Source organism: Papio anubis, chromosome 6 (assembly GCF_008728515.1).
Source record: "Papio anubis isolate 15944 chromosome 6, Panubis1.0, whole genome shotgun sequence".
Lineage (NCBI taxonomy): Eukaryota > Metazoa > Chordata > Mammalia > Primates > Cercopithecidae > Papio > Papio anubis.
In genome coordinates, this window is record NC_044981.1 from 81,180,181 (window position 1) to 81,207,332 (window position 27,152).

Consider the following 27,152-nt stretch of genomic DNA (forward strand, 5'->3'; position numbering starts at 1 on the left):
GCAGGCGTTGGAAGAATAAACAGGGAGTGCACATACAATTTTGTACTGGTAGTTTGTATGGTACCTTGTAGGACCAGAGATTGTGAAATAGGTTGGGTTCATGGATGTTAACTGACAAATATCAAAGTATATGGATATAGCACCCCCTCTGGAAAGAGAGGCTTGGGTTTGACTTATAAGACTTCCTCCTTTTGACTTGGTATGAATCTCAAACTAAGTCCCAGGTGGAGACTTAGGGTCATAGCATATATAAGGCTGGCCATTTCCTGGGTCACAAATTGAATAGGTGGTCTGATTATAAGTACAAGCTCCTAAGTGAATCCTTGTACACTCATAATAAGTATAGTACAATAGGGTTCTAGTTATCCTGTTCCTTGACCAAGTAGTATGTGTATGGTGGAGACACCCCTCTATAGGTGTTCCTTCTAGCATGGTTAAGGGTGGTAACAACAATAAAACAATGTACACTATATTCATATCCAGCAAGGACAAAAGAGGTCCTTATCTGGGAAAAGGGTTGAGCATAATGACAAAACAATAATAAAACAGTTAATATACAGGAAAACCACTAGTCCTAAGATTTCTAACTATATTACTTGCTTGATGAGTCCTTAAGCTTTGGCCGTGCATAGACTAGTCAGCTTCTGGTATGTGACTAGAGCAGGGCTTGTTGTTTCCTCAAGTTTCAGTTGTGTATAGACTAGTCAGCCTCCGGAGTGACCAGAGCAGGGCTATCGCCCTCAGCAACAACTTGGTCTCATCTTGGGATCAGCTGGGTTGGCTGATCTGGGTTCTGCTAGCTGGTTCACTTGTCCTGAGCTGCTGGTTTTAGCTGACTGTGGTGGATCCAAGACACAACACCTGCAACTTTAACAGCAGTGGGAGTGGACAAGGTTACAATATAGGGCTCACCCTATATGGATCCTAGAGAAATTAGATTCTACTTTTTAACCTAAACAGAGTCACCAGATTTAAAGGGGTGTGAGGCTTATAGGCATTTTCATGTACCTAATTATGAACACTTTGTATAGCTATTCCTAAAGCCTGCATTTGCTTTCTTAAGGTTAATTCCCCTAGTTCCTGGAGGTCACCTTTAATTCGACCTATGATTTGGGGGTGGCTGACTGAACACAATCTTATAGGGCAAATACCCAGTTTGTTTGGTGGGGGTGCACCTGACTCGGAGGAGGACCATAGGCAAAAACCTGATTCTATGTCTAATGAATTTCCTGGCAATATTTCTTCAGTAGCTGCTTGAGTGTCTGGTTCATGCGTTTGATCTTTTCCTGAACTTTGCGACTGATAGACTGTATGTAACTTTCATTTTATTTTTAACAGTCTTGTTAAATTTTGCACTATTTCAGCTACAAATGCTGGCCTATTGTCTGACTGTAAAGTTAGAGGCAGTCCAAACCTGGGGATAATGTCTTTTAACAGTACTTCAGTCGCTTCTCATACTTTTTCTGTCCCGATGGGGAAAGCTTCAACCTACCCTGAAAAGGTGCAATCAAGCACTAGCAGGTACTGATAGCCGGCACAGGGAAGTTCTGTAGTCTATAAACAAGTTTTCACAAGGCATGGCTCCTTCTCCTGTTCAGTTTCCCAGAGGAGGGGTTCTTTTTCTCCTCCCTTTGTAACTCCTTCTAGTGGCTTAGCTATCAGTGAGAAATTGCAATCCAGATATGTCAGAATCCTGCTGCCTTTAACTTCTAATGTGACCATGGGCTCCTGGAAGCCTAATGAGAAGGTGCCCAGTCTATCCAAGTCCTTACATTCTTCAGCTCCTGCCAGCCTGATCAGATCAGTATTTGGTTCCTCCAAGGTGCGGCAGCCCTTGGCCGATGGCCTCTTTGTCTCGCAGCCTTGGCCATTGCCTTCTGAACATTCATCCTTCCTGTGTCCTTTCTTTTTGCATCTCGCACATTAATCTCTTTCTAGACTTGTCCAGCTCTTGAATCCTTGCCTAACTTGAATTCTTCCACATCTACGTCTGTGTCCGCTGTGTTCTCTCACATTGCTAATCTCTCTTTCTATAAGAGCTGTTGCCAACAGATTGACCTTTTTCTTAAGCCTTCGATTTACTTTCCTTTTTGCTTCCTGAGTTCTCCTGCTCCTGCAGCCAGCCGGCAGGGCTGGGCAATGGCATGGGCCCTGCCCCTGAGCACTGCCATCTCTCTCTCCTGTTTCTTTCTGATTTCCTTTTTACTTTCTTCTTTCCATTCTCACACGTACTCTTACTTTCTCCTTTCCTTCTTCTTTGCTCTTCTTCTGGCATCAGTCCCTGGCCCCCTCTTTTTCCAGATAGAGACGGACTGGGGAGAGGGACTTAACCCTTGGCATGCCTAGCTGCTGCTCTTGTTGCTTTTGCTCTTTCCTGTTTTGTTCCCTGGTCACAGTTAACATCCACCTTTGTGGCCACTTTTATAGACTGGTATTCATGCCTGCAACTTCTGCTTGATGTCACCCTGGGCTTGCCCTACAAATGAAGTATTCGCCATGTGCTGATGTTCAGCAGCCCCAGAGTTAAATGGGGTGTAAAGCCAGAATGCTTCACAGAGTATCTCATACAACTGACTTAGGCTCTGCTCAGCTCCCTGAAGCACTTCTGAAATCTTCCTTATATTAATTGCTTTCCTTCTACCAACTCTTAGCTCCTACTGAAGTGCCTCTTGGTACCTCTGCAATGCTGAAGCTGAGTTGCATCCTCCGGGTCCCAGTTGGGATCCTGGTCATCATCATAGATAAGTCTTCGCATCTCCCTCAGAGGCATTTGCGTAGCTCGAGTGCGGCCAGATCTAAGACGGCCCGCTTGAGTCTCTTGACTTCTTTTCCTAACCTCTCGAGGCTCTGATCCTCCCTTTTGAGGTGCGATCTGGGGGGTGTTAGCTCCTGAATCTGGTTCCTGGAGGGCTGTTGGTCTTGGTGAAAGGGGGGATAGGCTAGGACATATGGAGAAAGAATTTCTGTTACCTCTGGAGGCTCCTGCAAAACTGGCTTCTCTTGCTCTCTCTGGGATTCTCCCTTTAACTCTGTGTCTGCTGGCGAAGCTGCTCTTACTTTCAGTTTTGGCTTTTTTGCAATAAGCCATTGAATTGGGCTGGATCTATGCCAGTTTTGTCTATATTATATTTAACCATAAGTCAATATAAAGGAATTTGATCTGGGTACACTGGCTGTCCTCTGACCCCTGTCACCATGTTAAATACATGGCCAATTGTTTCCTGTCTATAGTTCCTTCGGTCGGCTATCCAACGCGGAAAGCGGGCCATTCTAATTCACAGACAGTTCTCAACCTCGGAGAGGTTAACTTAACTCTATAATCCCCTGCAAAACTTTTCTTAAGGTTCTGTAACATGCACTCCAATAGAGTAAGTTTTGACGTTTTTATGATTTTCCTCCCATTCCTCCCTTTACGACACAGCACATTCACTCTTGCACACTCTTCTCTAGTTTTGGCCGACTACACCGTCTCCTATTATGGGAGTTTTCAGATGCTGCTTGGCTTTGGAGAGGTCCTTATTCCTACTACAACTCTGAGCTGTAGGGCAGCTTCTATTAGCTGTATGCAGATTGCCACTAGTCTTAGTCGGCCCCACAGTTTCTTGGAGCACACAGTCCACATTAAGATCTGTGACTCCCCATTTCGCAGCTGATGAGCCTAATTAAGCCCCTCCCTTCACACACTTTCACACACTTAGTTCTCATGTTCGTAATTGGGGTGGCGAGCCACTCTTGCCCCCTCTAGTTTTGCAGTTGGCAAGCCACTGTTGCCACCTCCAGTTCCCAGTTGGGGTGGCAAGCCACTCTTGCCATCTCCAGATTCCTAGCTGACTTAGCTAGGAATCCTGACTTACCGAGGAATCCACTCTTGCATCCTGTGTCAGTGGGGTGGGTGTGAGTTTCATCCGAATTGACGAGCCACTCTAGTCGCTCCCAGCCCCTGGGGGTCGAACTATTCAGCACCCCAGGAGGTGATCAGGCTCCCCTTTTGTCCAGGGGATGGGTCCTACCTTGGGCCTCCAAAACCTACTGCAGTTCCTGAAGCATGCTGCTTTTGAAATCATTGTGTAGCCTCTCTTTAGGTTCCGTGGCGCTGCTGGGTAGGGGCACCGGGTCAGGGCAGAGCTGATCTCCCCTCCGGGCTGAAGTTCTCCCAGTGGTGCCTGGGGTCACAGGTTTCCCGAGGCCCGTGCTCCAGCCCCCAGAGGCAAAGGAGACAGTAAGCCTGCTGTCTCCAGTCCCTTCGTGGTCACCAAAAATGTTGCGGTAAACTGAGGAATGGAGAGACCAATATGGAGTACAGGAGGATTTGTTTATTTTAGGAACACACTGGCTCAGAGGATTCACATCCAAAAGCTGAGCCCTGAACGAAGACAGAGTTGGGTTTTTATAAGTGACCTTACAGAAGCAAAATAAAAGCAGTTAATCATACAGTAATAGGTCACATAATCTATAGCACAACATTAACTTGTGACCTAGCCTGTGGCCTTGTAGCTGCATTAAAAGAAAAACAAGAACTGGCTAAATACAGACATTTGTGAAACACAATCATGCTAATCATGCTTAAGAAGCCTGGGAAAAGAGTAACAGTAAAAGAACTTGTCTTTCTCTTTACTTTCTTTCAACCATGCTCTGGATGGGAGGGGGTGTGTCTGGAGTCTATTTTTTTGGCCTTGGCTATTTGGACAGCATTATCTTCTAACTGTCCTTGAAGTGAGCTGCTAGGCAGAGGAAAACTTGTTCTTTTCTTTTTAACCTTTGCCTTGCCACATTCTGGGCCTTAGCTTTTACTTTTCTTGGAGTGAATAAATGCAGTACTTATTAATTATTATTATTATTTTAAATTTCTGCCTTATGGCAACTACTATGCTTTCTGTATCTATGAATTTGACTACTCTAGACACCTCCTATAAGGGGAATCATAAAGTATTTGTCTCTTTGTAACTGGCTTATTTCACTTAGCATAATGTCCTCAAGGTGCATCCAAGGTGTAGCATGTATCAGAATTTACCTCCTTGAGGCTGAATAATATTCAGTTGTATGCATGTACCACATTTTGCTTATCCATTTATTACCCAATAGACACTTGGGTTGTTTCTATGTTTTAGCTATTTAGAATAATACTGCTATTAACATGGAAGTACAAATATCTCTCAGAAGGATTCACTGGATTACATGGTAACTCTGTTTTTGATTTTTCAAAGTTACTGCCATACTGTTTTCCACAGTGGCTGTACTATTTTACTTTCTGAGCAGCAGTGCACAAGGGTTTCAACTTTTCCACTTTCTCACTAATATTTGTTATTTTCTTTTTCTTTTTAATATTAACAACCCTAATGGAAGTGAAGTGGTGTCTTGCAGTTTTGACTTGCATTTCCCTAATGATTGATGATGTTGAACATCTTGGCTATTTGTATGTCTCCTTTGGAGAAATGTCCATGCAAATCCTTTGTCTATTTTTCTTTTTTTTTTTTTTTTTTTTTTTTGAGACAGAGTCTCGCTCTGTCGCCCAGGCTGGAGTGCAGTGGCCGGATCTCAGCTCACTGCAAGCTCCGCCTCCCGGGTTCACGCCATTCTCCTGCCTCAGCCTCCCGAGTAGCTGGGACTACAGGCGCCCGCCACATCGCCCGGCTAGTTTTTTGTATTTTTTTTTAGTAGAGACGGGGTTTCACCGTGTTAGCTAGGATGGTCTCGATCTCCTGACCTCGTGATCCGCCCGTCTCGGCCTCCCAAAGTGCTGGGATTACAGGCTTGAGCCACCGCGCCCGGCCTGTCTATTTTTCAATAAGGTTATTTGTTTTCTTTTATTGCTGTTGAGTTTTAGGAGTTCTCTATATATTCTGGATATTAATCGCATATTAGATACACAAGTTGCAAATATTTCCTCTCGTTGTGTACATTACCCTTGTACTTTGTTAGTATAGTCTTTTGATTTAAAGACATTTAAAATTATTCTTGGGCAGTTTCCCTCAGCTTTGGCTGAGGGAAGCTGCTAGGCTTCTGCTTCCAGCTGGAGGAGGGTGAGGCGTTGCCAACAGTGGCCACGCACCAGTGCTGGTAGCCTGCATCTGTGCCCCACCAGCAGCACCTTGAGCCCAGTATTTCTGCCATGGCCAGCCCAACCAGCGGCCGAGATGTAGGCCATCAAGTGTGCAGTGGTGGGAGATGGAGCTGTAGGGAAAACTTCCCAACTCATCAGTGATCAGCTATACAACCTGGAGAATATATCCCTGTTGTCTTTGACAATCAGTATGCCAGTGTTATGTTAAATAGGAAACTGGTGAATCTGGGTTTATGAGATACAAGTGAACAAGAAGATTACACAGGTGGACAGATTACGACCCCCAACCCCGTTCCTATCCACAAACAGATGTATTCTTAATTTGCTTTTCCCTTGTGAGTCCTGCATCATTAGAAAATGTCCGTGCCAAGTTGTGTCCTGAAGTGTAGCACCATTGTCACAGCACTCCCATCATCCTTATGGGAACAAAACTTGATCTTAGGGAGAGAAAGACAAGATTGAAACACTGAAGGAGAAGCAGCAGACTTCTATCACCTAACTACCGGGTTTAGGTGCTGTAAAATACCTGGAGTCTTCAGCCAGGCCTCAAGATAGTGTTTGATTAAGCTATGAAACCAGTTTTCCCCCGACCTCCCTTGAAGTAGAGGAAGAGAAAATGCCTGCTGTTGTCGATATCTGAGCCCCTTGTCCTGTCCCTTGGAACTTTTGTTAAAAAACGGCAAAACAAAACAAAACAAAAAACCCAATAAACAAAACAAAACAACAACTAAAAACCCCAAAGCACAAAAAAACCTGTGGAGCCTTTGCACCCAGTGCCAAGTTTTTGTTACAAATTAATTTTTCCATAAAACCATTTTGAATCAATCAGTAATTTTAAGGGTTTGCCTGTTGTAAATGTAGGAGTTTAGATTCACATTCTATTAAACCGTAGTCCCAAAATTGAAAACAAAATCATGAATTTTGCCTATTTTTTCTGTGCTTTTGGTGTCATCTCCAAGAAATTGTTGCCAAATCCACCGCCATGAAGCTTTTGTCTTGTGGTTTTTTTCTAAGAGTTTATAGTTTTAGGTGTTACATTTCAGTCTTTGATTGATTTTGAGTTATCTTTTATATATGGTATCAGGTAAAAGTGCAACTTCATTCTTTTGCAAGTGGATATCCAGTTTTCTAAGCAGCGTTTGTTGAAAAGACTGTCTTTTCTCTCTTGAATGGCCTTGGAACCCTTGTGAAAATTATTAGACCATAAATGTGAGAGTTTATTTATGGGTTTCCTCTTTTATTTGATTGGTCTACATATCTATCTTTTTGCCAATATTGCAGTGTTTCTTTTTTCTTTTTGTTTTCTTTTTTTACTGACCCATTGGGCAGACATACACTTTTAATTTACCTTAGCTTTGTAGTAAGTTTTGAACCCAGGTAAATCATCTGAGCTTGTTCCTTTACATGATTGTTTAGGCTATTCAGAGCCCCTTGAAATTCCTCATAAATTTTAGAATGGGGTTTTCTATTTCTGCCAAAAAGTCATTGGGATTTTGACGGAGATTGTATTAAAATTGTAGATTGCTATGGTAGTTTTGAGATGTTAACAATATTTAGTCTTCCAATTCATGAATATACGATGTTGTTCCATTCATTTATGTTTCCTTTAATTTCTTTGGAAATATTTTACAGTTCTTGACTTTCTTGGTTAAGTTAATTTTGAAGTACTTTATTCTTTTTGATGCTACTGGAAATATAATTGTTTTCTTAATATCCTTTCCAAATTGTTCATTGTTAGCGTATAGAATTTGTAACACACAGATTTTGGTGTGTTCTCTGTATTCTACTACTTTGCTGAATTAATTTAATTACTTCTAAATTTTTTTTTGTTGAATCTTCGGGTCTTTCTACATATAAGAGTCTATCATTCATGAACAGAGATAATTTTGTTTCCTTTCTGATTTGGATGACTTTTATTTTTCTTACTTGATCTGGCTAGGACTTCCATTGCTATGTTGAATAGAAGTGGTGAAAGCAGACACCTTTGCTTTGCTGTATGTTTTTAATATAGGCTTATATTGAGATAGCTTCCTTCTATTCCTAGTTTGTTGAGTGTTTCTATCATAAAAAGGGCATTAAATTTTGTAATTTTTCTGCTTTGAGATTCTGTGTTTTTTGCCTTCATTTTGTTGATGTGATTGATTACATTGATCAGTTTTCATATGTTGAACCATCCTTTCATTCAAGAAATAAATTTCACTTGGTTATGGTGTACAATCCTTTTAATATACTCAATTTGGTTTGCTAGCATTTTGTTGGGGATTTTTGCATCAATGTTTATATGGGATATCTGTAGTTTTCTTATAGTGTCTTTGTCTGGCTTTGGTGTTAGATTAATGCTGACCTCTTAAAAAGAGGAGCATTTTCTCCTCTTCATTTTTTTTTGAAAAAACTTGAGAAAAATTGACATCGGTTCTTTAATGTTTGGTATAATTTACCAGTGAAGCCATTAGGTTTATGATCTTTCTTTGTTAAGAGGTATTTGATTACTTATTCAATTTTCTTACTATTTATAGAGCTATTCAGATTTTTTTGTTTCTTCATTGCTTAGTTGGTAGGTTTTGTTTCCAGGGACTTGTTCATTTCATTTGGGTTATCCAATTTGTTCTCCTAAAATTGTTCATAGTAGTCTCATATTCCATTTTATTTCTATAGAATGAGTAGTAATCTCCTTTCTATTATTTCTGATTTTAGTAATTTCGGCCTACTTTTTTTTTTTTCCCTAGTCCATACAGTGAAAGTTTTGTCTTTTTTTTTTAAAACTTTTTTTTTAAAGAGCCAACTTTCGGTTTGTTGATTTTCTATTATTTTTCCATTCTCTATTTTGTTTATCTATGCTCTATTCTTTATTATTACCTTCCTTCTGCTAGCTTTGAGTTTAGTTTTTCTTCTTTTTCTGGCCTCTTAAATTGTAAAGTTAGGTTTTTTATTTCAGATCTTTCTTGTTTTTTAATGTAAGCATTTATAGGCATAAATTTCTCTTTTGGCACTGCTTGCCTTCCTGCCTGCCTGCCTTCCTTCTTTCCTTCCTTCCTTCCTTCCTTCCTTCCTTCCTTCCTTCCTTCCTTCCCTTTCTTTCCTCTCTTTCCTCTCTTCCCTTTCTTTCCTCTCTTTCCTCTCTTTCCTTTCTCTTTTCTTTTCTTTCTCAGGGTCTCTGTCGTCCAAACTGGAGTGCAGTGCTGCAATCACTGCTAACTGCAGCCTCAAACTCACTGGGCTTAAGTGATCATGCCACCTCAGCCTTCCAACTAGCTGGGACTACAGGCATATTCTACCACACTCAAGTAATTTTTGTATGTTTTTGTAGAGAAGAGGTTTTGTCACATTGCCCAGGCTGGTCTGGAACTCCTGGGCTCAAGCAGACCACCTACCTTGGACTCCCAAAGTGCTGGGATTGCAGACATGAGTCACTGCACTGGGCTGTTTTCTTTATTTTCATTTATCTCTAAGTATTTATTTATTTATTTATTTATTTATTTATTTATTTATTTATTTTACTTTAAGTTCTGGGACACATGTGCAGAACGTGCAGGTTTGTTACATAGGTATACATGTGCCATGGTGGTTTGCTGCACCCATCAACCCATCATCTACGTTAGGTATTTCTCCTAATGTTATCCCTCCCCTAGCCCCACACACCCTGACAGGCACCAGTGTGTGATGTTCCCCTCCCTGTGTCCATGTATACTCATTGTTCAACTCCCACCAATGAGTGAAAACAAGGTGGTATTTGGTTTTCTGTTCTTGTGTTAGTTTACTGAAAATGATGTTTTCTAGTTTTATCCATGTCCCTGCAAAGAACATGAGCTCGTCCTTTTTTATGGCTGCATAGTATTCCACAGTGTATATGTGCCACATTTTCTTTATCCAGTCTATCAGTAATGGGCATTTGGATTGGTACCAAGTCTTTGCTATTGTGAACAGTGCCACAATAAACATACGTGTGCATGTGCCTTTATAGTAGAATGATTTATAATCCTTTGACTATATACCCAGTAATGGGATTGCTGGGTCAAATGGTATTTCTGGTTCTAGATCCTTGAGGAATTGCCACACTGTCTTCCACAATGGTTGAACTAATTTACACTCCCACCAACAGTGTAAAAGCATGCCTATTTCTCCACATTCTCTCCAGCATCTGTTGTTTCCTGACTTTTTAATGATCGCCATTCTAACTGATGTGAAATAGTATCTCATTGTGGTTTTGATTTACATTTCTCTAATGACCAGTGATAATGAGCTTTTTTAAAATATGTTTCCTGGCCGCATAAATATCTTCCTTTGAGAAGTGTCTGTTCATATACTCTGCCCACTTTTTGATGAGGATGTTTGTTTTTCTCTTGTAAATTTGTTTAACTTCTTTCCAGATTCTGGATATTAGCCCTTTGTCAGATGGATAGATTGCAAAATTTTTCTCCCATTCTATAGGTTGCCTGTTCACTCTGATGATAGTTTCTTTTTCTGTGCAGATGCTCTTCAGTTTAATTAGATCCCATTTGTCAATTCTGGCTTCTGTTGCCATTGCTTTTGGTGTTTTAGTCTTGAAGACTTTGCCCATTATGTCCTGAATGGTATTGCCTAGGTTTTCTGATAGGGTTTTTATGGTTTTAGGTTTGACGTTTAAGTCTTTAATCCTTCTAGAGTTGATTTTTGTATAAGGTGTAAGGAAGGGGTCCAGTTTCAGTTTTCTGCATATGGCTAGCCAGTTCTCCCAACACCATTTATTAATAGGGAATCATTTCCCCATTGATGGTTTTTGTCAGGTTTGTCAAAGATCATATGGTTGTAGATGTGTGGTGTTATTTCTGGGGTTTCTGTTCTGTTCCATTGATCTATATATCTGTTTTGTACCAGTACCATGCTGTTTTGGTTACTGTAGACTTGTAGTATAATTTGAAGTCAGGTAGTATGATGCATCCAGCTTTGTTCTTTTTGCTTAGGATTGTGTTGGCTCTGCGGGCTCTTTTTTGGTTCCATATGAACTTTAAAGTAGTTTCTTCTAATTCTGTGAAGAAAGTCAATGATAGCTTGATAGGGATAGCATTGAATCTATAAATTACTTTGGGCATTATGTCCATTTTCAAGATATTGATTTTTCCTATCCATGAACATGAAATGTTTTTCCATTTGCTTGTGTCCTCTCTTATTTCCTTGAGCATTGGTTTGTAGTTCTCCTTGATGAGATCCTTCACATCTTTTGTGAGTTGTATTCCTAGGTATTTTATTCTCTTTGAAGCAATTGTGAATGGGGGTTCACTCATGATTTGGCTGTTTGTCTATTATTGGTGTATAGGAATGCTTGTAATTTTTGCACATTGATTTTGTATCCTGAGACTTACTGAAGTTGCTTATCAGCTTAAGGAGATTTTGGGCTGAGATGATGGGGTTTTCTAAACATACAGTTATGTCATCTGTAATGTAAACAGAGGCAATTTGACTTTCTCTCTTTCTGTTTGAATACCCTTTATTTCTTTTTCTTGCCTGATTGCCCTGGCCAGAACTTCCAATACTATGTTGAATGGGAGTAGTGAGAGAGGGCATCCTTGTGTTGTGCTGGTTTTCAAAGGGAGTGCTTCCAGCTTTTGCTCATTCAGTATAATATTGGCTGTGAGTTTGTCATAAATAGCTCTTAGTTTTTTGCGATATGTTTCATCCATACCTAGTTTATTGAGGGTTTTTAGCATGAAGGGGTGTTGAACTTTATTGAAAGTCTTTTCTGCATCTACTGAAATAATCATGTTTTTTTTTTGTCATTGGTTCGTTTATGTGATGGATTACATTTTTTGATTTGTGTATGTTGAACCAGGCTTGCATCGCAGTGACGGAGCTGACTTGATCGTGGTGCATAAGCTTTTCAATGTGCTGCTTGATTCAGTTTGCTGGTATTTTATTGAGGATTTTCATATCAATGTTCATCAGGGATATTGGCCTGAAATTTTCTTCTTGTTGTCGTGTCTATGCCAGGTTTTGGTAACTGGATGATGCTGGCCACATCAGATCAGTTATGGAGGAGTCCCTCTTTTTCTATTTTTTGGAATAGTTTTAGAAGGAATGGTACCAGCTCCTCTTTGTACTGCTGGTGGAATTCAGCTGTTAATCTGTCTGGTCCTGGACTTTTTTTTGTTGTTAGGCTATTAATTGCTTCCTCAGTTTCAGAACTTGTTATTGGCCTATTCAGGGATTTGACTTATTCCTGGTTTAGACTTGGGAGGGTGTATGTGTCCAGGCATTTATCCATTTCTTCTAGATTTTTAAGTTAATTTGCATAGAGGTGTTTATAGTATTCTCTGATGTGAGTTTGTATTTCTGAAGGATCAGTGGTGATATCCCCTATTTCATTTTTTATTATGTATATTTGATTCTTCTCTCTATCCTTCTTTATTAGGCTCACTAGCAGTCTATCTATTTTGTTGATCTTTTCAAAAAGCCAACTCCTGGATTCACTGATTTTTTTGAAGGGTTTTTCATGTCTCTGTCTCCTTTAGTTCTACTCTGATCTTAGTTATTTTTTTTTTTTTTTTGGTATTCTGCTAGCTTTTGAATTTGTTTGTATTTGCTTCTCTAGTTCTTTTAGTTGTGATGTTATGGTGTCAATTTTAGATTTTTCTGCTTTCTCCTGTGGGCCTTTAGTGCTATAAATTTCTCTCTAAACACTGCTTTAGCCGTGTCCCAGAGATTCTGGTACGTTGTGTCTGTGTTCTCATTGGTTTCAAAGAACATCTTTATTTCTGCCTTAATTTCATTATTTACCCAGTAGTCATTCAGGAGCAGGCTGTTCAGTTTTCATGCAGTTGTGTGGTTTTGAGTGAGTTTCTTAATTCTGAGTTCTAATTTGATTGCACTGTGGTCTGAGAGACTGCTATGGTTTTCATTCTTTTGCATTTGCTGAGGAGTTTTTTCTTTCAATTATGTGGTCAATTTTAGAATAAGTGCAATGTGGTGCTGAGAAGAATGCATATTCTGTTGAATTCAGTAGGAGAGTTCTGTAGATGTTTATTAGGTCTGCTGCGTCCAGAGCTGAGTTCAAGTCCTGAATATCCTTGTTAATATTCTGTCTCTTTGACCTGTCTAATATTGACAGTGGGGTGTTAAGGTCTCCCACTATTATTGTCTAAGTCTCTTTATAGGTCTCTAAGAACTTGCTTTATGAATCTGGATGCTTCTGTATTGGGTACACATAGTTTTTGAATAGTTCGCTTTTCTTGTTGCATTGATCCCTTTACCATTATATAATGCCCTTCTTTGTTTCTTTTGATCTTTGTTTAAAGTCTGTTTTATCAGATATTAGGATTGCAACCCCTGCTTTTTTTTGGTTTCCATTTGCTTTATAAATATTCCTCCATTTTTTATTGTAAATCTATGTATGTCTTTGCACATGAGATGTGTCTCCTGAATACAGCACATGGATGGGTCTTGACTCATCTAATTTTCTAGTCTGTGTCTTTTAATTGGGACATTTAGCACATTTACATTTAAGGTTAATATTGGTATGTGTGTATTTGATCCTGGTTATTTTGTCCATTAGTTGATGCAGTTTCTTCATAGTGTCATTGGTCTTTACAATTTGATATGTTTTGCAGGGGCTGGTACTGATTGTTTCTTTCCATGTTTAGTGCTTCTTTCAAGGGCTCTTGTAGGACAGGCCTGGTGGTGACAAAATCTCTCAGCATTTGTTTGTCTGTAAATGATGTTATTTCTCCTTCATTTATGAAGCTTAGTTTGCCCAGTTATGAAATTCTGGGATGAAAATTCTTTTCTTTAAGGATGTTGAATATTGCCCCCTGCTGTGTTCTGGCTTTTAGTGTTTCTGCCAAGAGATCTGCTATTAGTCTGATGGGCTTCCTTTCGTGGGCAACCCGACCTTTCTCTCTGACTGCTCTTAACATTTTTTTTCCTTCATTTCAACGTTGGTTAATCGGACAATTATGTGTCTTGGGGTTGCTTTTCTCAAGGAATATCTTTGTGGTGTTCTCTGTATTTCCTGAATTTGAATGTTGGTCTGTCTTGCTAGGTTGGCGAAGTTCTCCTGGATAATATCCTGAAGAGTGTTTTCCAACTTGGTCCATTCTCCCCGTCACTTTCAGGTATACCAATCAAATGTAAGTTTGGTCTTTTTACATAGTCCCATATTTTTTGGAGGCTTTGTTTGTTCCTTTTTGTTCCCTTTTCTCTAATCTTCTCTTCACACTTTGTTTCATTAAGTTGATCTTCAATCTCTGATACCCTTTCTTCCACTTGATTGATTTGGCTGTTGATACTTGTGTATGCTTCACAAAGTTCTTGTACTGTGCTTGTCAGCTCCAGCAGATCATTTATGTTCTTCTCTAAACTGGTTACTCTAGTTAGCAATTCGTGTAAAATTTTTTCAAGATTCTTAGCTTCCTTGCATTAGGTCAGAACATGCTTCTTTATCTCGGAGGAGTTTGTTATTACCCACCTTCTGAAGCCTACTTCTGTCAATTCATCAAACTCATTCTCTGTCCAGTTTTGTTTTCTTGCTGGCAAGGAGTTGTGATCCTTAGGAAGAGAAGAGGTGTTCTTGTTTTTGTAATTTTCAGCCTTTTTGCTCTATTTTTTCTCATCTTCATGAATTTATGTACCTTTGGTCTTTGATGTTGGTGATCATTGAATAGGGTTTCTGAGTGGATGTCCTTTTTGCTTATGTTAATGCTATTCCTTTCTTTTTGTTAGGTTTCCTTCTAACAGTTAGACTCATCTGCTGCAGGTCTGCTGGAGTTTGCTGGAGGTCCATTCTAGATCCTATTTGCTTGGGTATCACCAGCGGAGGCTGCAGAACAGAAATGCCTATTCCTCTCTCTGGAAGCTTTGTCTCAGATGGGCACTGCCAGATGCCAGCTGGAGCTCTCCTGTATAAGGTGTCTGTTGACCCCTGCTGGGAAGTGTCTCCCAGTTAGGAGATGTGCGGGTCAAGGATCCACTTCAGGAGGCCATCTGTTTCATAGCAGAGGTTGAATGCTGTGCTGGGAGGTTTGCTGCTCTCTTCAGAGCCAGCAGACAGGGACATTCAAGTTTGCTGAAACTGTGCCCACAGCCGCCGTTTCCCCCAGGAGCTCTGTCCCAGAGAGATAAGGGTTTTATCTATACGCCCCTGACTGGGGCTGCTACTTTTTTTCTTTTTTTCAGAGATTCCCTGCACAGAGAGGAGGAATTTGGAGAGGCAGTCTGGCTATAGTGGCTTTGCTTAGCTGTGGTGGGCTCCACCCCAGTCAAACTTCCTGGTGGGTTTGTTTACACTATGAAAGGAGAGCTGCCTACTCAAGCCTCAGTAATGGTGGGCACCCCTCCCTGCACCAACCTCCAGTGTTCCAGGTTGTCTTCAGACTGCTCTGCTGGTAGCAAGATTGGGGTTTCCGAGTGGATGTCCTTTTTGTTGTTGTTAATGCTATTCCTTTCTGTTTGTTAGTTTTCCTTGTAACAGGCTCCTCTGCTGCAGGTCTGCTGGAGTTTGCTGGAGGTCCACTCCAGACCCTGTCTGCCTGGGTATCACCAGCGAAGGCTGCAGAACAGCAAAGCCTGTTCCTTCTTCTGGAAGCTTTGTCTCAGATGGGCACCCGCCAGATGCCAGCTGGAGCTCTCCTGTGTGAGGTGTTTGTTGACCCCTGCTGGGAGGTGTATCCAAGTCAGGAGGTGCGGGATTCAGGGACCCACTTGAGGAGGCAGTCTATTCCTTAGCAGAGGTCAAATGCTGTGCTGGGGAGTTCGCTGCTCTCTACAGAGCCAGCAGGCAGGGACGTTTAAGTCTGCCAAATCTGTGCCCACCGCCACTCCTTCCCCGAGGTACTCTGTCCCAGAGAGATGGGGGTTTTATCTATAAGCCTCTGACTGGGGCTGCTGCCTTTTTTTCAGAGATTCTCTGCCCAGAGAGGAGGAATCTAAAGAGGCAGTCTGGCTACAGTGGCTTTGCTTAGCTGCGGTGGGCTCCACCCCAGTCAAAATTCCCGGGGGGTTTGTTTACACTGTGAAAGGAGAGCCCCCTACTCAAGCCTCAGTAATGGTGAACACCACTCCCCCAACCAAGCTCAAGTGTCCCAGGTCTATTTCAGACTGCTGTGCTGGCAGTGAGAATTTCAAACCAGTGGATCTTAGCTTGCTGGGCTCCATGGGGGTGGGATCCACTGACCTAGACCTCTTGACTCCCTGGCTTCAGCCTCCTTTCCAGGGGAGTGAACAGTTCTCTCTTGTTGGTGTTCCAGGTGCCACTGGGGTATGAAAAAAAACAAAAACAAAAAACAAAAAACAAAAAACTCCTGCAGCTAGCTCAGTGTCTGCCCAAATAGCCGCCCAGTTTTTTGCTTGAAATTCAGGGGCTGGTGGCACAGACACCCAAGGGAATCTTCTGGTCCCCGGGTTTTGAAGACCTTGGGAAAAGTGTAGTATCTGGGCCAGAGTGTACTGTTTCTCACAGCATAGCCCTTCATGGCTTTTCTTGACTAGGGGAGGGAGTTCCCTGATGTCTTGAACTTCGTGGGTGAGGTGATGCCCCACCCCACTTCTGCTTGCCCTGTATGGGCTGTACCCACTGTCGAAACAGTCCAAATGAGATGAGCTGGGTATCTGAATTGGAAATGCAGAAATCACCTGCCTTCTGCAATGAACTTGCTGGGAGCTGCAGACTTGTGCTGTTTCCATTCGGCCATCTTGGTAGCCAATGTGCTTCTATACATTTTAATACATTTGTGATAGCACTATCAAATAACACATTTGAAAGTCTGACTTTTGACCTGTAGCTGTGCTGCAGTGAAATTATATTCCATGTTAGCATCTGGAAGAAAATATTTATTCATGACTAAATACAAGCAAAATGCTTATTATTCTTTTCTATCTAACACTTGTTGTAGAGGAGAGAAATGAACATGATGAGGGATGAGTATGGTACAGGTGGAGGGTTGCAGACATTGATAGATTTTTATCCAGTAGGCTTTTGCCTTGATAACAGAATCTTTTTATTTTTTTGATTTGCAGTGTGATCAGCTTGTGGTAGGCAGCATAATGCTCACTGCCCTCTCCCCACCCCCACATCCCCCACCAAGAACACTACTTTCTAGTCCTGGGAACTTGTGGATATGTTTTTGTTTATGACAAAAGGGTCTTTACAGATGTGATTAAGGATCTTGAAATTGGGAGATAATTGTGGATTATCTGGGTTGACCCAGTGTAATTGCAAAGTCTTTTTAAGGGAAAATGGGAGGCAAGAAAGTCAGAGGAGATATGATGATGGAAGCAGAGGTTAGAGCAATGTGAAAAAGAGATCATGAACCAAGAAATGCAGCAGCCTCTAAAAGATGGAACACACAAGGAAATTCTCCACTAGAGCCTTCAGAAGGAACTCAGCCCTTGCAACACCTTGATTTTAGTCCTGTGAAACTCATTTTGGACTTTGACTTCCAGAATTGTCAGCCAATAACTTTGTGTTGTTTTAGTTCACTACATTCATGGTAATTTATTACAGTAGCAATAGGAAACTAATGCATAGCCCTAGAAGATAAATCACAATTAATCTAAACCAATTGTGGAAATTCCACCGACATTTGCCAAGCTTTCCTTACAGCTATGTGTTGTCATGTGACTTGGCATAAAGGAAAGTCAGCCTGGGGTTGTTGAGAAAAAATTTTCTTTTATGATTTATCCATTTATCCTTTATCTCCTGCTCACGACATTAGTTTGAGAATGTGATGTTTGAACCTGTAGCAGCCATTTTGGAACTCTGAGTTTACAATCTATAAGTGTTAAACTCTAAAAGCCTAAAAATCAACACATCGAAGATACCACAGTGAAAGTCCCTTAATGACATTGCTGAACCGTTGTACTAAATCTAGAACCAACTATCTCCAGATTATTATATGTTAGATGATTAACTGACATTATTTCTTATACCAGTATTACAAATGGACTCCAACTGGACTGATACATTTGGTATGTATGATGTGATATAGTAGTTAATTAAAAATTAACCAAATATTTTCAATTAATCTCTTCAGATTTATTCTGTCCTCCATTCTGAGAAGACTGATTTCACATTAAACTGTCAAAAGACACCAAATCAACTAAAAGAAAATTTGCCTTGCTAACAATTCTAATAAAAGCACACTTTTTTCTCCAGAAATTTGAGAGAAAAATATGAACTATACCCATTTGTTAGCTTTGTGTGCAAAGTAACAAGATTATGAACTAAATAGGCAAACATTTTGATGGCAAAATACAAACCTGGCTGACATTCCACTAATTAGAGAACCAGGCAACTAGTGAGTACATAAAGTAATAATGGAATATTATAATATGTGAAACACTTAATATAGTTAAAAGAAATCTTATGGCAAGGCATTAATTATCAGCTTTGATTAATGGTCTTCTGGCCTTACTTTCCATGCAGTGGAAAAATGTAGCAGGGGAAAAATGAGTTGTATTTAAATAATTTCAAGTGAAAGAAGAACAGAATGGTGCAGTGAGAAACTCTTAGATATGCAAAATTATTCAAGAGGAAATTTAAAAAGAATTTTTTAAAAAATTTATTTATTATTATTATACTGTAAGTTGTAGGGTACATGTGCATAACGTGCAGGTTTGTTACATATGTGTACTTGTGCCTTGTTGGTGTGCTGCACCCATCAACTCATCATTTACATCAGGTATAACTCCCAATGCACCTCCCTCCCTCCCCATGATAGGCCACGGTGTGATGTCTCTTCCGCAGTCCAGGTGATCTCATTGTTCAGTTCCCACCTAAGGAGTGAGAACATGTGTTTGGTTTTCTGTTCTTGTGATAGTTTGCTAAGAATGATGGATTCCAGCTGCATCCATGTCCCTTCAAAGGACACAAACTCATCCTTTTTTTATGGCTGCATAGTATTCCATGGTGTATATGTGCCACATTTTCTTAATCCAACCTGTCACTGATACATTGCTGATTCCAAGTCTTTGCTATTGTGAATAGTGCCGCAATAAACATACCGCGGTGCATGTGTCTTTATAGCAGCATAATTATATAATCCTTTGCATATACCCAGTAATGGGATGGTTGGGTCATATGGTACATCTAGTTCTAGATCCTTGAGGAATCGGCCATACTGTTTTCCATAATGGTTGAACTAGTTTACAACTCACCAACAGTGTAAAAGTGTCTTATTTCTCCACATCCCTTCCAGCACCTGTTGTTTCCTGACTTTTAATGTACCGCCATTCTAACTGGTGTGAGATGCAGACCATTGTGGTTTTGATTTGCATTTGATGCACAGTGATGATGAGCATTTTTTCATGTGTTTGTTGGCTGTATGAATGTCTTCTTTGAGAAATGTCTGTTCATATCCTTTGCCCACTTTGATGGGGTTGTTTGTTTTTTTTCTTGTAACCGTTTGAGTTCTTTGTAGGTTCTGATATTAGCCCTTTGTCGATGAGTAGATTGCAAGTACCTTTCCCATTCTTGTGGTTGCCTGTTCACTCTGATGGTAGTTTCTTTTTGCTGTGCAGAAGCTCTTTAGTTTAATTAGATCCCATTTGTCAATTTTGGCTTTTACGTCGCTGTTTTTTGGTGTTTTAGACATGAAGTCTTTGCCCATGCCTATGTCCTGAAATGGTACTACCTAGGTTTTCCTCTAGGATTTTATGGTATTAGGGTCTAACATTTGGGTTCTCTAATCCATGTTGAATTAATTCCTTTCGTGATAAGCAGTAAGGAAAGGATCCAGTTTCAGCTTTCTACTTATGGCTAGCCAATTTTCCTGAGCACCATTTATTAAATAGGGAATCCTTTCCCCCATTGCTTCTCTCAGGTTTGTCAAAAGATCAGATGGCTGTAGATGTGGTATTATTTCTGAGGACTCGTTCTGTTCCATTGGTCTATATCTCTGTTTTGGTACTAGTACCATGCTGTTTTGGATACTGCAGCCTTTGTGGTATAGTTTGAAGTCAGGTAGCTTGATGCCTCCAGCTTTGTTCTTTGACTTAGGGATTGTCTTGGAGATGTGGGCCTTTTGGTTCCATATGAACTTTAAAGCAGTTTTTCCAATTCTGTGAAGAAACTCATTGGTAGCTTGATGGGGATGGCATTGAATCTATAAATTACCTTGGGTATGGTCAGTTTTCACATATTGATTCTTCCTATCCATGAGCATGGTATGTTCTTCCATTTGTTTGTGTCCTCTTTATTTCACTGAGCAGTGGTTTGTAGTTCTCCTTGAAGAGGTCCTTACATCCTCAAGTTGGATTCTCAGGTATTTGATTCTCTTTGAAGCAATTGTGAATGGAAGTTCATTCACATTTGGCTCTCCGCTTGTTCACAGTAACGCTTGTGATTTTGCACATTAATTTTTGTATCCTGAGACTTTGCTGAAGTTGCTTTTCATCAGCTTAAGGAGATTTCCGGCCGAGACAATGGGGTTTTCTAAATATACAATCATGTCATCTGCAAACAGGGACACTTGTCTCTTCTTTCCTAACTGAATACCCTTGATTTCTTTGCCTGATTGCCTCTAGCCAGAACTTCCAACAACACTATGCCGAATAGAGTAGGAGAGAGGGCATCCTGTCTTGTGCCAGTTTCAAAGGAATTTTCCAGTTTTTGCCCATTCAGTATGATATTGGCTGCTGTAATGGTTACAAATAGCTCTTATTATTTTGAGGCACGCTCCATCAATACCTAATTTATTGAGCCGCTTTTAGCATGAAGGGCTGTTGAATTTTGTCAAAAGCCTTTTCGCATCTATTGAAATAATCATGTGGTTCTGTCTTTGGTTCTTGCTTTATATGCTGGATTATGTTTATTGATTTATGTATCGTTGAACCAGCCTTGCATCCCAGGAAGCCCACTTGATCATGGTGGGATAAGCTTTTGGTGTGTTGCTGAACTGGGTTTGCCAGTATTTTATTGAGGATTTTTGCATCGAGGCACCATCAGGGATATTAGTCTAAAATTTTCTTTTTGTTGTATCTCTGCCAGGCTTTGGTATCAGGATGATGTTGGCCTCTATAAATGAGTTAGGAGGATTCCTCTTTTCTATTGATTGAATAGTTTCAGAAGGAATGGGTACCAACTCCTCCTTGTACCCCTGGTAGAATTCAGCTGTGAAACTACCGGTCCTGGACTTTTTGGTTGGTAATATTAATTGTTGCCTCAATTTCAGAGCCTGCTATTGGTCTATTCAGGATTCAACTTCTTCCTGGTTTATCTTGGAAGAGTGTAAGTGTCCAGGAAATTATCCATTTCTTCTAGGTTTCTAGTTTATTTGGCAGAGGTGTTTATATAGTATCTCTGATGGTAGTTTATTTCTGTGGGTCGGTGGTGATATCCCTTTTATCATTTTAATTATGGGGCCATTTGATTCTTCTCTTTTCTTCTCTTTTTATTAGTCTCATAGTGGTCTGTCAATTTTGTTGATCTTTTCAAAAACCAACTCCTGGATCTCCATTGATTTTTGAGGGGTTTTTGTGTCTCTATCTCCCTTCAGTCTCTGCTCTGATCTTTAGTTATTTCTTTTTGCCTCTGCTAGCTTTAATGTTTGCCTTGTTTCTCTAAAGTTCTTTAATTAAGTATGTTAGAGTGTCAATTTTAGATATTTCCTGCTTTCTCTTGTGGGCATTTAGTGCCATAAATTTCCCTCTACACACTGCTTTAAATGTGTCCCAGAGATTCTGGTATGTTGTATCTTTTGTTCTCATTGGTCGAAAGAACATCTTATTTCTGCCTTCATTTCAGATGTAAATCTAGTAGTCATTCAGGAGCAGGAAACCAGTTTCCATGTAGTTGAGCAGTTTTGATTGAGTTTTAGTCCTGAGTTCTAGTTTGATTGCACTGTGGTCTGAGAGACAGTTTGTTATAATTTCTGTTCTTGTACATTTGCTGAGGAGTGCTTACTCCACTACGTGGTCAATTTTGGAATAAGTAATGTATGTAGCTGAGAAGAATGTGGTATATTCTGTTGATTTGGGGTGGAGAGTTCTATAGATGTTCATTAGGTCTGCTTGCTGCAGAGATGAGTTCAATTCCTGGATATCCTTGTTAACTTTCTCTGTCTTGCTGATCTGTCTAATGTTGACAGTGGAGGTTGAAGTCTCCCATTACGTTGCATGGGAGTCTAAGTCTCTTTGTAAGTCTCTAAGGACTCTGCTTTATGAATCTGGGTGCTCCTATATTGGGTGCATATATTTAGGATAGCTAGCTCTTCCTGTTGAATTGATCCCTTTACCATGTAATGGCCTTCAACTTCTTTTGATCTTTGATGGTTTAAAGTCTGTTTTATCAGAGACTAGTATTGCAAACTCTGCTTTTTTGTTCTCCATTTGCTTGGTAAATCTTCCTCCAACTCATTTTGAGCCTATGTATGTCTCTGCTGCAGGAGATGGGTCTCCTGGAATACAGGACTGATGGGTCTTGACTTTATCCAGTTTGCCAGTCTGCCCCTGGAGCATTTAGTCCATTTACATTTATACAGATTGTTATGTGTGAACTTGATCCCAAGCATTAAGGATTAACTGGTTATTTTGCTCATTAGTTGATGTAGTTTCTCCTAGCCTCGATGGTCTTTACATTTTGGCATGTTTTGAGATGGCTGGGTGACTGGCTAGTCTTTCCATGTTGAGTACTTCCTTCAGGGTCTCTTGTAGGCAGGCCTAGTGGTGACAAAAACTTAAGCATTTGCTTATCTGTAAAGGATTTTATTTCTCCTTCACTTATAAAACTTAGTTTGGCTGGATATGAAATTCCAGTTTAAAATTCTTTCTTAAGAATGTTGAATATTGGCCCCACTCTTCTGGTTTTGAGAGTTTCTGCCAGAGATCTGCTGTGAGTCCGATTTCTACTTCCCTTTGTGGGTAACCCGACCTTTCTCTGGCTGCCTTAAGATTTTTCCTTCATTTCAACTTTCAGGAATCTGGCAATTATGTGTCTTGAGTTGCTCTTCTCGGTGAGTATCTTTTGTATGCTTCTCTGTATTTCCTGGATTTGAATGTTGGCCTGCCCTACTAGGGTTAGTTCCTGGATGATATCCTGAAGAGTGTTTTCCAACTTGGTTCCATTTCTTCTCCCCTCACTTTCAGGCACCCCAATCAGACTTTAGGATTTGGTCTTTTATGATAATCCCATACTTCTTGCAGGCTTTGCCCATTTTTCTTTCTTTTTCTTTTGGTTTCTCTTTCTCGCTTTATTTCATTCATTTGATCCTCAATCGCTGATACTCTTTCTTCCAGTTGATCGAAATGGTTACTGAAGCTTTGTGCATTTGTCAATGCATCGTGTCATGGTTTTCATCTCTTTCATTTCGCTTAAGACCTTCTCTGCATTAATTACTCTAGCCATCAATTCTTCCACTTTTTTAAGATTTTTAGTTTCTTTGGCGCTGCATGTAATTCTCCTTTAGCTCTGAGAAATTTGATGACTGAAGCCTTTCCTCATCTCGGCCGTTACCTCCTCATTCAGCTTTGATCCGCTGTTGGCTGGCGAGCTGTGTTCCTTTGCCGGGAGATGCTCTTGTTTTTGAATTTCCAGCTTTTCTGTTCCCTGCTTTTCCCATCTTTGTGGTTTATCTGCCTGGTCTTGATGATGGTGATGTACTGATGGTTTTATGTATGTCCTCCTGTTTGATAGTTTTCTACCGAACCCTCCTCAGCTGTGGTCTGTTGGAGATTGCTTGAGGTCCACTCCAGACCCTGTTTGCCTGGGTACCGCAGCAGAGACTGGTGAAGATAGAATATTTCTGAACAGCAAGTGTACCTGTCTGATTCTTGTTAAAGCTTTCCTCTCAGGGTGTACTCCACCCTGTAGAGGTGTGGGGGTGTCAGGATCGCTCCCTAGTGGGGGATGTCTCCCAGTTAGGGCTACCCAGGGTCAGGGGACCCACTTGAGCAGGAGTTCGTCCCTCTTCTCAGATCTCAACCTCCTGTTGGGAGATCCACTGCTCTCTTCAAAGCTGTCAGACAGAGTCGTCGGGTCTCGTAGAGGTGTCTGCTGCTTTGTTATTGCTTACTGTGCCCCTGTCCCCAGAGGTGGAGTCTTACAGTGACAGGCAGGTTTCTTGAGCTGCTGTGAGCTCCACCCAGCTCTCGAGCTTCCCAGCAGCTTTGTTTACCTACTTAAGCCTCAGCAATGGCGGGCGCCTCCCCCAGCCTGGCTGCTGCCTTGGCCGGTAGATCACAGACTGCTGTGATAGCAATGAGGGAGGCCTCGCGGGTGTGGGTCCTCCCAGCTGTGGTGTGTGATATTTTCTCCTGGTGTGCCTGTTTGCTCAAAGCCAGCATTGGGGGTGGGAGCACCCGACCTCCAGGTGTTGTGTGTCTCAGTTTCCCTGGCTAGAAAAAGGGATCTCCTTCCCCTCAAGTGCTCCCAGGAGGCAATGCTCGCCTCTGCTTCAGCCTCGCTGGTCGGGCTGCAGCAGCTGACCAGTACAGATCGTCCGGCACTCCCCAGTGAGATGAACCCAGTACCTCAGTTGAAAATGCCGAAATCACCGGTCTTCTGTGTCGCTGGCGCTGGGAGTTGAAGACTGGAGCTGCTCCTATTCGGCCATCTTGCTCCGCCCCCCCCAAAAAGAATTTTAATAATATCTGAACACTGTGATTTTCATTGACTAAAGGAATAGCTGAGTTTAGAGCTATAATTACAAGCATAAATTGTTTTTCTTTCCTTCTGGATAGCTTGACATGTTTATCTTGTGAATAACAAACCTTTTAAAGTTAGGATTTTGGACTTTTTTTTCCTCTTTCCTTTCTCTACCAGTCTATCAAGTCTTCATCTCATATAATTTTTGAAAAAGAAGTCTAGAATCTTTGGTACAGCATATACTCTATCTTTATATTTATTCTTAAAATCCAATGATAACTAGAGACAGAAAAGGGGCCATCTTTTCTTAATATCTCTGTCTTTTAAAGTTACCAGTTATTAAAAACATTAGCAGTTAAATATACTGTTTTGAATTGCTTAACAATGAGGCTACATTCTGAGAAATGTGTCATGTGGAGATTTTGTCATTGTTGAACATGATAGAATGTACTTACACAAGCCTAGGTTGTGTATATATATATTTATTTATAAATATATTTTTATCTGGAAAACCAAATTTCCAGCATCATTACTAAGTATCAGTCATTTCCCCTACTTGATATGTGATGCCAAAATCAAGTGCAATAGATCAGGTTTTTATATATGCTCCACTATCATCTTTTGAGACCGCTGCTGTATATGTCGTCTGTTGTTGACTAAAATGTTATTATGTGGTGCATGACAATATATTTGTAGTTTAAAGAATCAAATAATTTCACAGCTCTTATAAGTAACAGTAAGCTGATTTCCTCCCCATTATTCCCTTTCCTCAAAGGCTACTATATTTTCATCTCCTCAAGATGATTCCTATTTTACTATTTACCTTCATGTATCTAAAAAACATGTTTATATCACTGCTTCTTTAAGTTTTCAGACACTATCTATTGATTTCTCACAGTAGAAAATGAAGCTTTAATGCTCTTCTCCCCCTGACCCCCACCAATTCATATCTCCTTTATGTCTGATAGAGAGTTTCATCTGAGATCTTCTTTTGCCATTGTCCTTGGGAATCCTTTTGCTTGTTTTGCTATTATTTTGTGTATCTCCACAATGCTCTTTCCTATTTTAATTTCTCATTTTAGTAGAGATACCTCTTCTGGTAGTTTTCTGAGAAACAGTGCAATGGAGATAATTTTTTAAAGAATTTGCATATCTTTATTTTACTTCACATTTATTTTGACAGTTTGACTAGGTATAGGATTCTAGGTTGAAAATAATTTTCCTTGATAATTTTGATCACAATTCCTTTTAGTTTTCAGTGTTGCTATTGATCAGTATGAAGCTCTTGTGTTTCCTGATCCTTTGTAGGTAATATTTTTTCTTTCCCCTGAAAGCTTGTTTTGCTTTCAGTGTCCTGAAATTTTCCCTCTATTATGATGGGTGGTTGGTGGGTCATTTCAATCTGTAAATTCTTTGTTTTCAGTTTTGGAAAATTTCCTTGTATTTTTTTTTCTTGTATTATTTCTCTGATGATTTACTTCCTCTCTTCTCTTTTGTAAGGATTCCTATTACTTGGATGTTAAACCTCTGTCATAGCCAGTTTCCAAACTGGCCCCCCATGATTCTCGAGTCTTGATATTCATGTCCTTGGGCAGTTCCCTCCAACAACAATAGGATGGCCAGTTTAATTAACAAGATATTGTAAAAATGATAAAGTATGCCTTCTGAGGATAAGTCATAAAGGACATTGAAACTTCCACCTTGCTCCTTCTTGAATCATTTGCCCAGAGTAAGCCAACTGTTGTGTTGTGAGGATACTCGAGTAGTTCTGTGGAAAGAGATACACATGTAAGGAACTAAAAGCCCTCTGCCAACATCTAGCACTAATTTGTTAGGCATGTGAGTATGCCACATTGGAAGAAAATCCTTCAGCTCCAGTCAAGACTTCAGATGATTGAACTCCAACTGACATCTTGATTGCAACTTCATGCCAGATTCTGAACTAGAACCACCCAGCTAAGGCATCCCTGGATTCCTGACGGATAGAAGCTGTATGAAATAAAATTTTGGGGTAGTTTATTATGCAGCAGTAGACAACTAATATGACCGTGCTTGATGTTCCAATTTTCATATTTAATGCCGGCTGTTGTCCTGGGACCTGAGCTCCTCTCCGTGTGTGCCTCTTCATGTGATCTTTCTGCGGTGCTAGTTTGGGATTCCTTACAATAGCTAGGCCTCAAGAGTCATGCTGCATCATTTTTGTTGCATCCCATTCATTGAGGCAATTATAAATTTCTATCAGATTCAAGGAGAGTAGCAATGTTCTGAGACAGCATGTAGCCCTGGAAATATTGCTGTGGCCCTTTTTGAAAACATGATATACAACACAGAATCTATAGTGAAACATTTGATTAGGACTCAAATTTAACTTTGTGCCATTGGGGCCAACATTTACATGTTGGAGGATCTCAGCTTTTATATTTAAAACTTAAAATTAGTACTACCTTCATAATAATTGAAGAACAAAGTTTCCACTCTATCTTCCACCTCCCTCTTTTCCCCCAATTTCAATTATTGTTACCTTTTTAAATACAATATTGGTAA

General features: G+C 40.4%; 1 pseudogene; it reads left to right on the forward strand.

The window, feature by feature from the left end:
• Nucleotides 1–6,004: 6,004 nt before the first annotated feature.
• LOC110743017 overlaps nt 6,005–27,152 on the forward strand; it is a 147,609-nt pseudogene continuing 126,461 nt past the window's right edge.